The sequence below is a fragment of the Sus scrofa genome, chromosome 12, assembly GCF_000003025.6.
Source record: "Sus scrofa isolate TJ Tabasco breed Duroc chromosome 12, Sscrofa11.1, whole genome shotgun sequence".
Taxonomy (NCBI): Eukaryota; Metazoa; Chordata; class Mammalia; order Artiodactyla; family Suidae; genus Sus; species Sus scrofa.
In genome coordinates this window covers 41,946,832-41,960,962 of record NC_010454.4, presented here as the reverse complement: position 1 = coordinate 41,960,962, position 14,131 = coordinate 41,946,832, and the positions used below count along the sequence as shown (strand labels likewise).

The window sequence follows — 14,131 nt, the reverse complement described above, 5'->3', positions numbered from 1 at the left end:
CTGACACCTCGAAACCCATTTTTGAGCTCTGGCTTCCAGAACGGTAAGGGAATACATTTGTGCTGTGTGATGCCACCAAGTTGGTGGCAATCTGTTCCTGCAGCAATCAGAAACTCACTCCAGTCAGCTAAGCCAAGTCCTTGCGTTGGTCTCCAAAACCACAGAATGAGATTATGAAGTGAGTCCAACTCCTCTTCTATTTACTAACTTCTCTGCTGGGCCGTGAGCTGCGGCGAGGAGCTCAGGAGAAGGAAAACATGATGATACAGCAGGTGACCTGAAAACACAGGGCTTGCCTGGAAGTCCTTTGGAGCTGCAGGAGCTCGGCAGCTGGAAAAGCAGCTCCTCGCCTTTCTCTCTTTGGCAGAAGAAATGGCCCCCGGCAGCGAGGGGTGGGAGGGGTGGCAGAAAAGGATGCGACGGCAGACCCTGGCCCATCCCATGTGTGGGCTCTCAAAACTGGGGAGGGGGCGGGGTACACTTATGGGCTAGATCAGCCTATCCTGGGTCTCCTTCTCTGTCTTTCTCTTTGCAGACAGCTTGAAGAACGGGCTGTCCCAAATGCAAACCTCATGGAAGCAACACTGACAGAGGAATGGATAAAGACGTGGCACATATACAATGGAATATTACTCAGGCATAAAAAAGAATGAAAAATACCATTTGCAGCAACACGGATGGGCCTAGAAATTACCATACTAAGTGAAGTTAGTCAGCGAAAGACAAACATCATATGATATCACTTACATGTAGAATCAAAAAAAACAAACTTACTTGCAGAATAGAAGCAGACTCATCAACTTTGAAAAACGTATGGTTACCAAAGGGGAGTGGGGCTGGGGGATGGACTGGGGGTCGGGATTGGGAGATGCACACTGAGGTGTATGGAATAATTGGCCAACAGGGACCTGCTGGATAGCACAGAGAACGCTACCCAATATTCTGTGATAATCTATGTGGGAAAGAATCTGAGAGCGAATGGACGTGTGTCCATGGATACCTGCGTCCCGTGTTGTGCAGCAGAAATGATCACTACCTTGTAAATCAACTTGACTTCAACACAACTTTAAAAAATGAGAAAACAAATAAACAACGACAACAAAAACAAAATGCAAACCCGAGTAACGTATAAGGAGCCCAGTCTCCTTAACCCACCTCCCTTCCTTGCTTGCTCTGGGCAGCCCTCTGCTTTCTGGTACCACGTGGTCTCACCCACCAGGACCACTGCACCGGATGCTGCTGATGCCTGCTCTGCACGGAGGCACAGGCATCTCCTTCTGTCTAGAACATCTTTCTACTTGGTCCACTCGACCATCTCTCTGCTCATCACTGAAGATGCAGCCCCCAGCCCCGCCCAGAGCAGCACCTCCTTCCTGGTTGTATTCGTCACCTGTGCCTGATAAAGCCTCTGCCATGCCATGTCATAATCCTTTATCTCCCTGCCTTTTCCACCAGGCTGGAGCATCGTGAGGCCAAGTCCCGAGCTTTCTCTGTGGATTTCAGAGACCCTGCACAGGGCTGGGCATCTAGCAGGCACCCAGGGAAGGCCTGTGGAATGTACAGGTGAGAGGTTTGTAACTCAAACCCTCACTTATTTATTAATGGGCAAAGCCAACCTAGAATCTAGGTCAAGGAAGGTGCTGGAGGTGAAGAACGGGGACAGGATGGGCAAATGCGGGGGACATGGGGGGAGGGACGTGAGATTGGCAGTCAGGAAGATGGGGGGGTGTCAGCACTGGGGCCATAGCATGGGGAGATTTGGGGGACACACTCTAAAGCTGGCAGAGAAGAGATAGACGAGGACGGATGGGCAAGGGCCAGGCACGGGAATGCACAGGACCCAGGACAGCCTGGCGTCCAGGGACCAAGGCAGGGTGGGGGGGGTCCAAGGTCGGGGGTTCAGGAAAGGGTTGCCAGGCGGACAGGAACCAGCGGGACAGATAGGCAGGACTTTCACAACCGGGATGAGGAGTCCAGTGGCTGCCGTGCGGTTTAGGCCAGGAATCCTTTCATCTACCTCTTCAAGGAGCAGGAGAGAATTCCAGGCAGCCTCCCAACCCCTTCCACTTGCTTCCACCAGACTCAGCTCTCCCGCCATCTTTACCCCAAGGCTCCATCTGGACTCCGGCCCCTCCGTGGTTTGGGGTCAGTCTTTCCCACACTCGGTGGGTGCCTCAAGACAAGAGCGCGCTTCTTGCTCATTCCAGCTCATTTCTGGGTCCATGACCCAGCCCAGGGCCTGGCCCACAGGTACAAGGGGGAGGGGGCTGCGGGAGAGGAGGATGGGTGGGAAGAGGAGGGTTGAGTAGCCAGCTTTCGGGGCTGTGTTTTCTAAGGTCTGCCCCAGAGAGGGCTTGAGGAGAGGCCGAGGACCCCGAAGAACAGGCTTGGCCAGGGGAGGGGGGAGAAGGGGGAACGCAGTGAACGCACAGTGATGCTGGGATTCAGGGATGCTCGTACTTGGGTGAACCGAAAGCTCGTTCGATGAGCTGCAGAGGGAGAGAAGCCAAAACGTGCCTTCCAGAGCTACCTGGAGCTGTGCGACTGCTTTGTAAGTGAGCTTAAGAAACCTGAGACCCAGTAAGCCAGGCTGGGGGGAGGTACCCGTGGTTACAGGGAGAAATGAGAAATGAAGCCGTCGTGTCAGAAGTGCCATGAGTAATGGGCAAAGCAGACAGCCAGGCATGCCCACCTTAGCGAGAGCTGCCCAAGGCTACCCAGACTGCATTAGGGTTCGAAGGGGAGTTTTTTTCAGAAGCAGCAGGGGCTAGAGCAGCGTAAATTCCTAACGTATTCTCATTATCATTACAAACATGCAGCCACTAGATGGGCAGAGGCAGAAGAGCATGATGAAGTTCTCTGTCCTTCCCAGGACAGCGCCACCTAGAGGAAGCTTCTGCCAAGATGGACTCTTCCATGGAGTTCCAGCTGCGGCACGACAGGAAGGGCCGCGTCTCTGCAGTGCCAGGATGCAGGTTGGATCTCTGGACTGGCACAGTGGGTCAAGGGATCTGGTGTTGCCACAGCTGTGGCATAGGTCACAACTGCAGCTCGCATCTAATTTCTGGCCGGGGAACTCTATGTGCCGTGGGGTGGGCAGAAAAGAAAAAAGATGGAATATTCTAGAACCTGTATTATCCAACCTGGTACTGGTAGCCATAGGAAATGTGAAGAGTGCAACTGAAGAAATGAATTTATGATTAAATAAAGTAATATATACCCCCAACTTTACTGAGCCATCATTGACAAATAAAATTGTATGACACTTAAGTCCACGATGGAATGATTTGATATACATTGTGAAAGAATCCCTTCCCCATTGGGTTAATTAATATATCCATCACCTCACATATTTACCTATTTTTGGTGTGCTTTATTTATTGTTAATCCAACCAATTTGAATTAATTAAGCCTAAATTTAAGCAGCCACCACCAAATGTTTCAACGCCAAGTTGCTTCAAAGAATGCCGTGAAGGATTTGCTTACCCATCATGCAAACCAGGATTCACAGCCCCCGAGAGCGCGAGAGAGCGCAGGGAAGGGGAAGTTACTACACACCTGCTGTTAGGAGCCCTTGTTCATTGGGACCAAGCCAAAGCCCTCGACAGCCTAACACGAAAGATGATGCTGAATCTGGGGGAGGAGGGGGAGGGTAAGGAGCTGTCCAGCCTGCAGAAGCCAGAGTCTGCCAGCCCCTTTCGGGAGCAGGGCCACGGGCAGCGCCAGGTGAGGTCTACCTGTGAAGCATCCTCTGTGCCCGTGGCAAGGGCAGGGGAGCTCCGCGGGAGGAGACGGGGAGTGCCGGGCAGCATGCATAATGGGGCAGGAAAGTACATCGCAATAAAAGAGGCTTGCATCTTTAATCTCTGCAAATTACAGGAAGCATGCCGAGGCCATAAACACTGGAGAGAAGTAGGCAAAGAAGCTTCTCTAAAAATCTGGGAGGCATTTTCTAGGCTAAAGCAGGGATGTGCTGGTACAAAGCAATCTTGGGTGGCACGAGGCTGTTTTGTAACAGTGGCTAGGAGCGCTGGCTTAGGAGGGGAGGGTGGAGGGGGGCTGGCTGCACGGTGGGTGGTGGGATGCATTTCAGTGCAGGCTGGCTCTGTCTGTCCCCTTACCCATGCTGTCCCCTCTGCTCTCTGCCCTGGGAGCTCCCCTTGTATAACATGGACTGTTGGGCTCCCTTGCCCTCCAGCTTCTGGTTGGCTTCAGCCAGTGGTGAGTCTGGGTAGGAAACTGGAGGACAGGAGAGTCAGGCTGGGCTAGTCAGTCTCCCAACTCTATTTGCTGGTTCCTGTGGGTTAGCTGTGTGTCACTTTGGAAGGGCGCAGCTCTGGGTTGGGGTCTTGCGGGGGGGGGGGCGCTCTCCACTCTGATATTGGCTTTCCTAAGCCCGGTCATGGCTCTTCCTGCTCCCCGGCCCCATCAGCACTGCCTTCCCTAAGCCTCGCTCGCACCCTTGTGAGGGGCCCTTCATTCATCTTCCCTTGTTCGGCCCAGTCTGTGGCACTGTCGATTTCCTGGTTGGATCCTGATGGGCAAAGTCCCCAGGATGGATAGACGGCATCTATTCGCCTCCCGGAGACAGCGGGAGGCCCCTCTGCCTCACCATCCACTGAAGAGCAGCCTCTGGTTGGGGCACTTGGGGAAGGAGACCTCACTCCCTGTAGGGGTGGCCCGTGGTTTTACCAAGTTCATCCTTGCACTGAGTTGAAAACTGCCGGCATATAGATTTTACCCCTGGTTTCTAGCTGCATCCCTTTTTCCAGGATCTGAAGGTGCTTAATGTGACCGCAGTTTTCTTGTTTTCCTGCTAACCTTCCCCAGCAGAGCTGATCTCAGTGCATCTTCATTTCTGAAGACCCCACTAATTGAGGTGCCCTCAGGGGTGGGCACGGCCCGGCCAGGCTTCTGCGGGGAGGGAGGAGCCTGGGACCCTCTCCCTGTCTCCCCTAGGAGAGCCAGCTGCCCTGCATGGCTTATGGAGTTCGGGGGACCCACCTGCATGCTGAGCAGGGCCCAGGTGGGCAGGGCTTGTGCCCAGAGACAGAACGTCCCTTTCCTAAAGGAGCAAACCAGGCGTGCCAAAGTCAGTGGACATGCCCCTTCTACCTGGGGGGTCAGAGCCAGGGAGTGCCTGGGACCTTTGGTGAGATGCTTGGGGCTCTGGGCTCAGGCAGGGTGAGGTCAAGTCCAACTTTGTGGCCTTTGGCAGGTTATTTCATCTCTTGGAGCCTCATTTTTCTGTAAAATATGCAGAATGGGCTGCAACGTAGAAATGGATGAAGCCTGCATGCTCTCATCTCAGAGCTCAAGGGAAAGCCCACTGATCCTGTGACAGTGAGACAATCACAGGGGTCACGGTCCCAGCCCAAGCCCTTGAGAGCCCTGGTAGAATGGGCCTGCCAAATGCAATGGCGCCCCTTAAGGGCTGGGCCATGAGAGGTGTCATCTTGATCCCTCATGCTCCCCTGGCTCGTACAGAGAAATCCAGGGCCCGAAGCCCAGGTGGGGCCCGGTGAAGAGGAGCAGGAAAGCATATCAAGAAAAGCATGGGCTCTGAAATCACGGAGACCTGGGTCTGACTCCCAGCCCCACTCCCTAACAGCTGTGTGACCTCAGGCAAGTTCCAATGCCTCTCTGGGCCTTGCAAAAGGGGACTGATCTCTCAGGTTACTTTCAGCGTTAACATTTTATGAGCTGGGGATCACGCCCAAGCCTCTAGCCTTGTGGCATCTTGTTTTAATTTCCTGAGAAACGCATTTTAAAACAGTAGACTGGGCTGTTCAGCACGCAAGTCAGGTCAGAATGGTGGTTTTTTCTAAAGACAGGACAAAGAACCCATGAGTTGCTGCCTTGATAAAAATGGCCAAAGCATCTCTTGTCCTCCCTCGCGGCCCTGCCCCTCCCAGACAGGCCCAGTTGAGCAGCATCCTGGGTGAGAAAATCCAAAGCCGGCCTGGAGAAGGTATGCTCACGCCTGATTGCTCCCGAGTGACATTTTGAGGCGAGCTGAGCTTCTGGAGGAAGAAAAATCAGTGTTGAGCCCCCAGGCTGGAGGGGCTGCAATTATGTCTGTGCAGGGCTGAGCTGTTCTCACCAACAGCTCAAGGGGCCACAAAAGTTTGGTGATGGCTGCAAATCCCAGCCCCCTCCGGCAGAGCCACAGAACACACTAGCATTTAAAAGGCCCTACAAACCTGTTCACCCTCTGATAAACTGACTGGTACCCAAAGCAAACTTTTTTCGGTTCCTTTTCTTTTTCTTTTTTTTTTTTTTTTTTTTGTCTTTTTGCCTTTTCTAGGGCTGCTCCAATGGCATATGGAGGTTCCCAGGCTAGGGGTCTAATCAGAGCTGTAGCCACCAGCCTACGCCAGAGCCACAGCAACGCCAGATCTGAGCCGCATCTGTGACCTACACCACAGCTCACGGCAACGCCAGGTCTTTAACCCACTGAGCGAAGCCAGGGATCGAACCTGCAACCTCATGGTTCCTAGTCGGATTCGTTTCTGCTGCGCCAAGACGGGAACTCCATGGTTCCTTTTCTTTTTCTTCATTTTTAAGGAGCAGTTGTTCTTGGCAGGAAGAACCAAGGAGCAAATCAGAAGATAGGGATTCAGGGAGTTCCCGTCATGGCTCAGCAGAAACGAATCTGACTAGGATCCATGAGGATGCAGGTTCAATCCCCAGCCTCACTCAGTGAGTTAAGGATCCGGTGTTGCCATGAGCTGTGGTGTAGGTCGCAGATGAGGCTCGGATCTGGCATTGCCGTGGCTCTGGTGTAGGCCAGCAGCTACAGCTCTGATTCAACCCTTAGCCTGGGAACCTCTGTATGCCATGGGTGCGGCCCTAAAAAGACAAAAAAAAAAAAAAAAAAAAAAAAAGAAGATAGGGATTCAAAACTTAGGCATGAGATCCTGGGAAAGTCATTCAGCATCTTGGAGACTTGTTTTACCACATCTGCGAAGTGGGTTAAATGATGAGAACTGCCCTGCCTACATCATGAGACTCTGTGAGGAGCAAAGGACAGTCCACAGGCCGTGTGCCTTATATACTGTAGAGTGACGTGCTTGTGTTGGCAAAGACCACAGTTCATGTCAGGTCTCGGTTATGCCACAGAGATGTGGGGTCCACTCTGAAAGCATCCCTGTTAAACGGAATATTTGCAAAACACACATTAGCGAAGGCACCCAGTGTGGAGTTGGGTCTAGTCTCATTATAAAAAGATTTGTTCCAAGGATTCTTTAAATAATGAGTTTCCCTAGATCATTCAGGCTCAGAGATTATAAATTACTTGCTAACAGGGCTGATCGTCTGGGTGGGCAACCAGTGTGCAGGAAAAAGTGGCATGTCTCTGAAACGACAGGGGAAGTTGGTGGATGATTGAGATTCTATTGATAAAAATTCTGTTTGCACACTCTGACGGTGGAAGTTAGAAGCGACCACATTGCCGGAGAGATTAGGCGTAGAGATTGTGGGGTGACTATAGAATTCAAACTCACTCAAAGCATTACCAAATTCATAGCAACTTTTTCTGATCGAGTATTTTCAATCAATAATGCAAAAAGCATGATATTCATGTGGAGGTGATGTCTGAGCAATAGTTTGATGCTAAAAAGGCATCCTTGTACTTCTAAAAGGTTGGAAATAATGATCTAGATCAGAGATGCTTCTTTTCCTTTTTTTTTTTTTCTTTTTGGGGCCGCACCTGCGGCATATGGAAGTTCCCAGACTAGGGGTCAAATGGGAGCTGCAGCTGCTGGCCTACACCACACGTCAACACCAGATCCAAGCTGCATCGGTGACCTACCCTGCAGCTTGTGGCAACACTAGATCCTTAACCCTCTGAGTGAGGCCAGGTATCAAACCAGCATCCTCATGGACACTCTGTCGGGTTCTTAATCCGCTGAGCCACAAGGGGAGCTCCAGAGCTTCTTAGACTTGAATGGGAGTCACCGAGGACGCTATTACTGTGCAGATTTGGGTGGGGCCTGAGGTTGTGCCTTTCTAACAAGCTCGCGGGGGATGCCAATGCTGCCGGTGGGAGGGCCACACTTTGGGCAGCAGGACTCACAGAAGAACATCTGTGTTCTGGTGATCCGGCCTCTGCCTGCCTCTCCAGCCCTAGGTCGCACCCTTGACACCTGAGACTGTCCTTGGCCTTTGCTCCTGATTCCCGTCCCCTGCCTGGCATGTCCCTGCCCAGCAATCCACACCCTCCCTGACTCTGACACACCGCCCAGCCACCTGGCAAAGAGGCCTGAGGGTAGGACGGAGGTCATCTCTTCTCTGGAGCCCCCCCGCCTGCCATTCCCTTTTCCTCCCTTCCAGCCCTCATTATCCCCTCCTTGGCGTCCCAGGCTTCCTCTGTCCGACTTAGCGCTTGACGACGTTTCATTGTTTACACGTCTCCTGAGCAGACGGCAAACACCTGCCATCCCTTAAGGACCTTTACAGGAGAGCTGTCGAGTCAATGAATTTCCATCTCCTACCTAAAAGGAGCCCTCCAGAGAGTCCCTAGATGGTGAACGCTCTGCACACCTGGACAGGGCTTTACATCTGTATCCCTGAGCGGCTGGCAGGTAGTAGGCGTTCTTGGCAATTTCCTGACTAGGAAGACATGAACTCTGCGGCGGGTCTGTTTCATCTACTACCTAGATGATCCCATCTGCGGCATGCAGAAACTCCCAGGCCAGGGATCGAACCTGAGCCACAGCGGTAACACCACCAGATCCTTAACTCCTAGGCTATCAGGGAACTCTGGCTGGGAGGTGTTTTTTTTTTTCGTTTTGTTTTGTTTTTGTCCTTTGTCCTTTTTTAGGGCTGTACCCACGGCACATGGAGGTTCCCAGGCTAGAGGTCTAATCGGAGCTGTAGTCACCTGCCTACGCCAGAGCCATAGCAACGCCAAAACAAAGCCACATCTGTGACCTACACACCACAGCTCATGGCAATGCTGGATCCCAAACCCACTGAGGGAGGCCAGGGATCGAACCCGCAACCTCATGGTTCCTAGTCGGATTCGTTTCTGCCGCGCCACGACGGGAACTCCTGGCTGAGGGTTTTAACTAGAGCACGTATATTTTCTGCGTAGCCCTTAGCACACGTATGAAGCAGATGATGAAAGTCAGGCTTCTTTTGGCTACGTCATGGATGCGTGTCTCCACTGGTGCCTCTAACTATGGCATCACTTCTCCAGATTCCTTGGCACCTGTGGAGACCATCCATCCAGTACAAACGCCCACTCTGAGAGTGAGCTCAGAATCCCAGCTGGCTGAGGCAGGTTCCTGTGACCCAGACCCTCGGAGTTCAGACCAGAGCCCGCACCTCTCCTTCTGGCGAGGTCCTCAGTACCAGGTCCTAAGACGAGAGTCTTTCCTGGGAGCAGAGATGTCGGGGAAACCATAGCAACCATCCGCATCCACTCTCACTGTGTCCCATCTGTGATGGGGGCTGGGAACTGTGCTACCCTTGAGAGCTGCTCAGGCCTTCCAGCTACATGGAAAATTTATGATTATTTTTAATTTAATTTTAATTTTTATCGAAGCAATATATGTACATAATTTAAAAAGCCAAATGGTACCTCAAGGCTTTTAATGAAAAACAGTAGTTTCCTGCTCCACCTCTCCTGAACCCCCCGCCCCCCGTGTGCTCCTCTGCCGAGACAAGTACTCTCAATTCCTTGAGCTGTTTCTATGGCACTGATGTCCATATTTTCACGGACCTCAACTGCTTGACAGTTCTTTCTTTTTTTTCTCTTTAGGGCCACACTAAAGAGCAGCATATGGAGGTTCCTGGGCTAAGGGTTGAATTGAAGCTGCAGCCGCCAGCCTACACCACAGCCACAGCAACGCCGCATCCAAGCCGTGTCTACAACCTGCACCACAGCTCATGGCAACGCCGGGGCCTTACCCCACTGAGTGAGGCCAGGGATCGAACCCACATCCTCACTGACTCTGTGTCGGGTTCCCAACCTGCTGAGCCACAACAGGAACTCCTATTTCTTGGTTTTTAACAATTTAAAATATTCTCTACTGAGTTTCTACCATGGGAGCTGAGGGTGTAGGCTTCTTATATGAAGGATCCTGCTATATATTTGCTTTCCTTTCACCCTCCTCTATATGCTTACATGATTATTTTGGTCAAATCGGTACCCAGCTTTTATATAATTATAATTATCTAAGCATTGCTCACACCCCAGCCTTATAGTGTATAATGTTTTGGATCCCTTGCTCATGAAACTATTGTGTTTTTCCTGGTTTTTTTTTTGTTTGTTTGTTTTGATGTGTTTGGCTTATACCCATCACACAAATGGAAAAAAAAAAAAAAAGGTCAAACTCATAGCGCAGAAAAGTCATGACCAGGGGCTGGGCTGGGGATAATGGAGAGGCTGGTAAAAGTGTACAAACTTTCAGCTGTAAGGTGAAAAAGGTCCAAGGACTTAATGTAAAACCTGGTGACTTCAGTGGGTAACTCCATAGCATAGAATTGAAATTTGCCAAGAGCGTAGAACTTTATACAAGTATAAATACATGAATATATTTGAAACCAAATTCTACCCTCATACTTCATTTGTAGCTTGCAGGATACAGAGTTCTATCTTGGAAAAGAAAGATTCCTGCCCCCGCCCTTCCCCAAATTTGAAGGCATTGCGCCATTGTCTTCTGGCTTCAACTGCATCTGTTGAGAAGTCTATTCTGATTCTAGACCCTAGGGATGGGACAGTTTTTTTTTCCTCTTCAGAACCTTTTAAAGCTTTATGAGCATGAATTTCACAGGGATGTGTCTTGGTCTGGTGGTCTTGCCACTTATTGCAGATGGGATTGAGTGCATTCTTTCGATACAGAAAATCACGTGGTGCAGTTGGGAATTTTTCTTATTTTATTTCTTTGGCAACATTCTCTTCCCCACTCTCTCACTTTTGTTATTCTGGAACTCCTTGTTGTAGGATGTGGGACTTTTTGGATTTACCCTCTCATTTCCATATTTTTTTCCTCTCCCATTTTCCATCTGTTTGTCTTTTTGTTCAAGGCAATTTCCCCAATTCCAACCCTTCCGTGGGTTTAAAAAGATGTTTGTGATCATATTTTTAATTTCCAGGAGGTTTTTTTTTTAACTTTTTCTTTGAATGCAACTTTTTAATAGCATCTTTTTTTTTTTTGGTTATGCTTGCAGCATAGGGAAATTCCCAAGCCAGGGATTGAACCCATGCCACTGCAGTGACCTGAGCCACTTTAGTGACAATGCTGGATCTTTAACCTGCTGTGCCGCAAGGCAACTCCTAATAGCCTTCTATTTTAATAGCTGGTGTTTATGAATGCAGTATCGTTTCTTATCTCTTGAGAATTTTAATTAAAAAGGTTTGCTGTTTCCCCTGCTCCTTGCATTTATTTTTTAAATTATCAAACACATACTTAGTGCCTATTATTACTCAGGCACTTTTCTAAGTATTTCACAAATACTAACTCATTTCAATCTTCCTAACAATCTTAAAGAGTAGATAAATAATATTATTCCCATTTTAGAGGTGATGGAACTGAGGCCTAGAGAGGTTAAGTAATTTTTCCAAGGTCCCATAGCTGGTATTTTAGTCCAGGCTCTAGAGCTTGGGCCCTTAACCGTTTATCTCTATTTCCTCCAACTTTCTTTTTGGTTTGTTTGGCTTTGGTTCCTTTCCAGGTAGTAGTTTCCCTTGACTTTTTGACTGCCCATTCATAGTTAAGAGTTATTTAGAGGCGGCGCAGTCTTCCTTGTGTGTGAGAGAATTGACCGCAGGATTTCTAGGGTGACGTAACTAGGTCATTTGTGTGGGAACTCTTGACTGTCATTCTCTGTGAATCTCTTCTTTTGAGCTTGTCTCCAGGAAGGGACTGCTCCAGACTTCTGGCTGGGGAGTGGATGGTGTAGATGAGTCTGGCTGGGAGTCTCACTACTCAGCAAGCAGAATTTCACCTTCTCTCCCTGTTTTTGGCACCTCACTGGTGCTCCCAGCAATGCCAGACCCTTAACCCACTGAGGGAGGCCAGGGATCGAACCCGCAACCTTACGGATACTGGTCAGGTTTATTACTGCTGAGCCACAATGGGAACTCCCTCAAACTTACCTTTTGCTGGGGTTCAGAGAGAGATTTGCCTGGCTGCTTTGGGCCATAGGAAGCTATCTGGGGGGCCACATAACAAATCCTCCTAGCTCCAGCTGCACCTCTCATTCCCATTGTCAGCGATGTCTGATGCCTTCAATCCCTGATCCTTTCTGGGATGGAGGGGTCTATGGTGAGAGCTGGGTGGCTTTAATCAATTCCCCTGGGCAGACCCTGACCCTTCAGCCTCACCTGCCCTGCGCCAAGTCAGTTACCCTCTGTTCTCCATTTTCCAAAAATGTGCCCATATCTACTGTTGACTTCTCTCCCATCTTCTTTGTCTTTGTGGGTTTATATTAAAAAAAAAACAAAACCAAAAAACCCTTGATTGCCATTTCGCAGAGGTTTGGGGAAGGAGCCTCCATAAAAACTTCTGTTCATTCCACTGTGTCCAACCAGACGTCTAACCTGGTAACTTTCCTGAGGCTCTGGAGCTCAGCAGGCTCCTTTTACCATCCCAGGAGCCGGGAAGAGATGCTTGGAGCTGGTCCCTGGAATGTGCACAGCTACAGGACCAAAGGACGGTTTGCGTTCCCAATCAATCACCCACTCAAAGTGGCTTTCAAACTGGGTTCCTTGGAGCCCAAGGGCTCCTCGGTGCATGTCTTGGGGTCAGCCACAGTGAGCGGGGAGAAATCCAACCGGAGGTCCCCATTTGCAGTTGATCCGGAGCCCCTCTCCCTTTATCTGTGTTATATATTGGGGCTGTGCTACAGCTTTTGTTCCATGCAAGGATTCTGCCATGGGGGAAAAAAAAAGGGAGGAAAAAATAGAAAAGGAGAACGGCAACAGACCTATCATTATATGCCATTCTGTCTCCAAAGATGTCACTGGAACATTTTTTTTTTTTTCTGCGCTATTTTCATGGCAGTGCTTTTATAATCACATTTTGAACATTAAAGGCATGTAGTGGAAGGAGAATTGCTTTGGGGTCCATAAGAGTATTTTCAGCGTGGTTCAAGCACTTAACGAGGCGTGTGTTCTTGGGGAGCTTCCTCAGCCTCTCTGGGCTCCAGGGTCTTTCTCTCTCCGTGGGGATGATGACACCTCGTTAGGAGGGTCACTTGGAGGATTCATGGGATGGAATGTTCCTGGCATGTAAGAGCTACTTTAACCTTAATTTCTCCCTCCCCCTGGCCCCGTCAGTGGGCACGATTTCAGCAACTTTTTTCTCTCTCTCAACAAATACATCAGCAAATACGTACTGCCCTGGTGTACAGCAGTGAGCCAGGCATCCAAATCCCTGACCTCTTGGAGCATGTGTTTCAGGAGAGGGGGACTGACCACAAAAAAGAAGTCAGTAAATGATATGGTACACTTAAAGGTGACACATGACATGGAACAAAGGACAAGGAGAGCAGATAAGGAGGGGTGAGGAGTGGGGTAGGGGGCAGTTTTAAATAAGGTTGTCAGGGTAGGTGAGATCTGAGCAAAGACGTGATGGAGGCGGGCAAAGAGCCATGTGGGTGTGAGCAGGAAATGCTAGGCAAACGGCATGGAGAATGCAGAGGCTCTAAGGCAAGTCTTCCCGGAATGTACGAGGAGGCGCTTGGAAGCCCGTGTGGCTACAATCAAGTGAACACGAGGATGGAGTAGGAGCGGATGAGGCAGGGGAGATAATATGGGGCAAGATAGTGACCTCTAATTAGACCATAGGCTCGCAAAAATAATTCCTTTGTTCAAAAATACAATATCAGGCATAGTTCCCATTGTAGCTCAGTGGGTTAAGAACCTGATATAGTCCCCATGAGGATGTGGGTAGGATCCCTGGCCTCACTCAGTGGGCTACGGATTTGGCATTGCCGTGGCTGTGGTGAGGCCAGCAGGTGCAGCTCTGATTCGATCCCTAGCCTGGGAACTTCCATATGCTGCAGGTGCAGCCATAAAATATATATATATATATAAAGCATATTATACATATATAATATCAAACTTGTTTTTCTACAATCCTAGGATTTGGGGTCATCGAGGGAGAGTTTACTTGGTAAA

The 14,131-nt window shown here is 49.8% G+C and overlaps 1 protein-coding gene across 1 annotated transcript in view; it reads right to left on the bottom strand.

Moving 5' to 3' along the window:
* The window catches only part of ASIC2 (acid sensing ion channel subunit 2), a 305,011-nt gene that overhangs the window by 71,035 nt on the left and 219,845 nt on the right, over window positions 1-14,131 (bottom strand).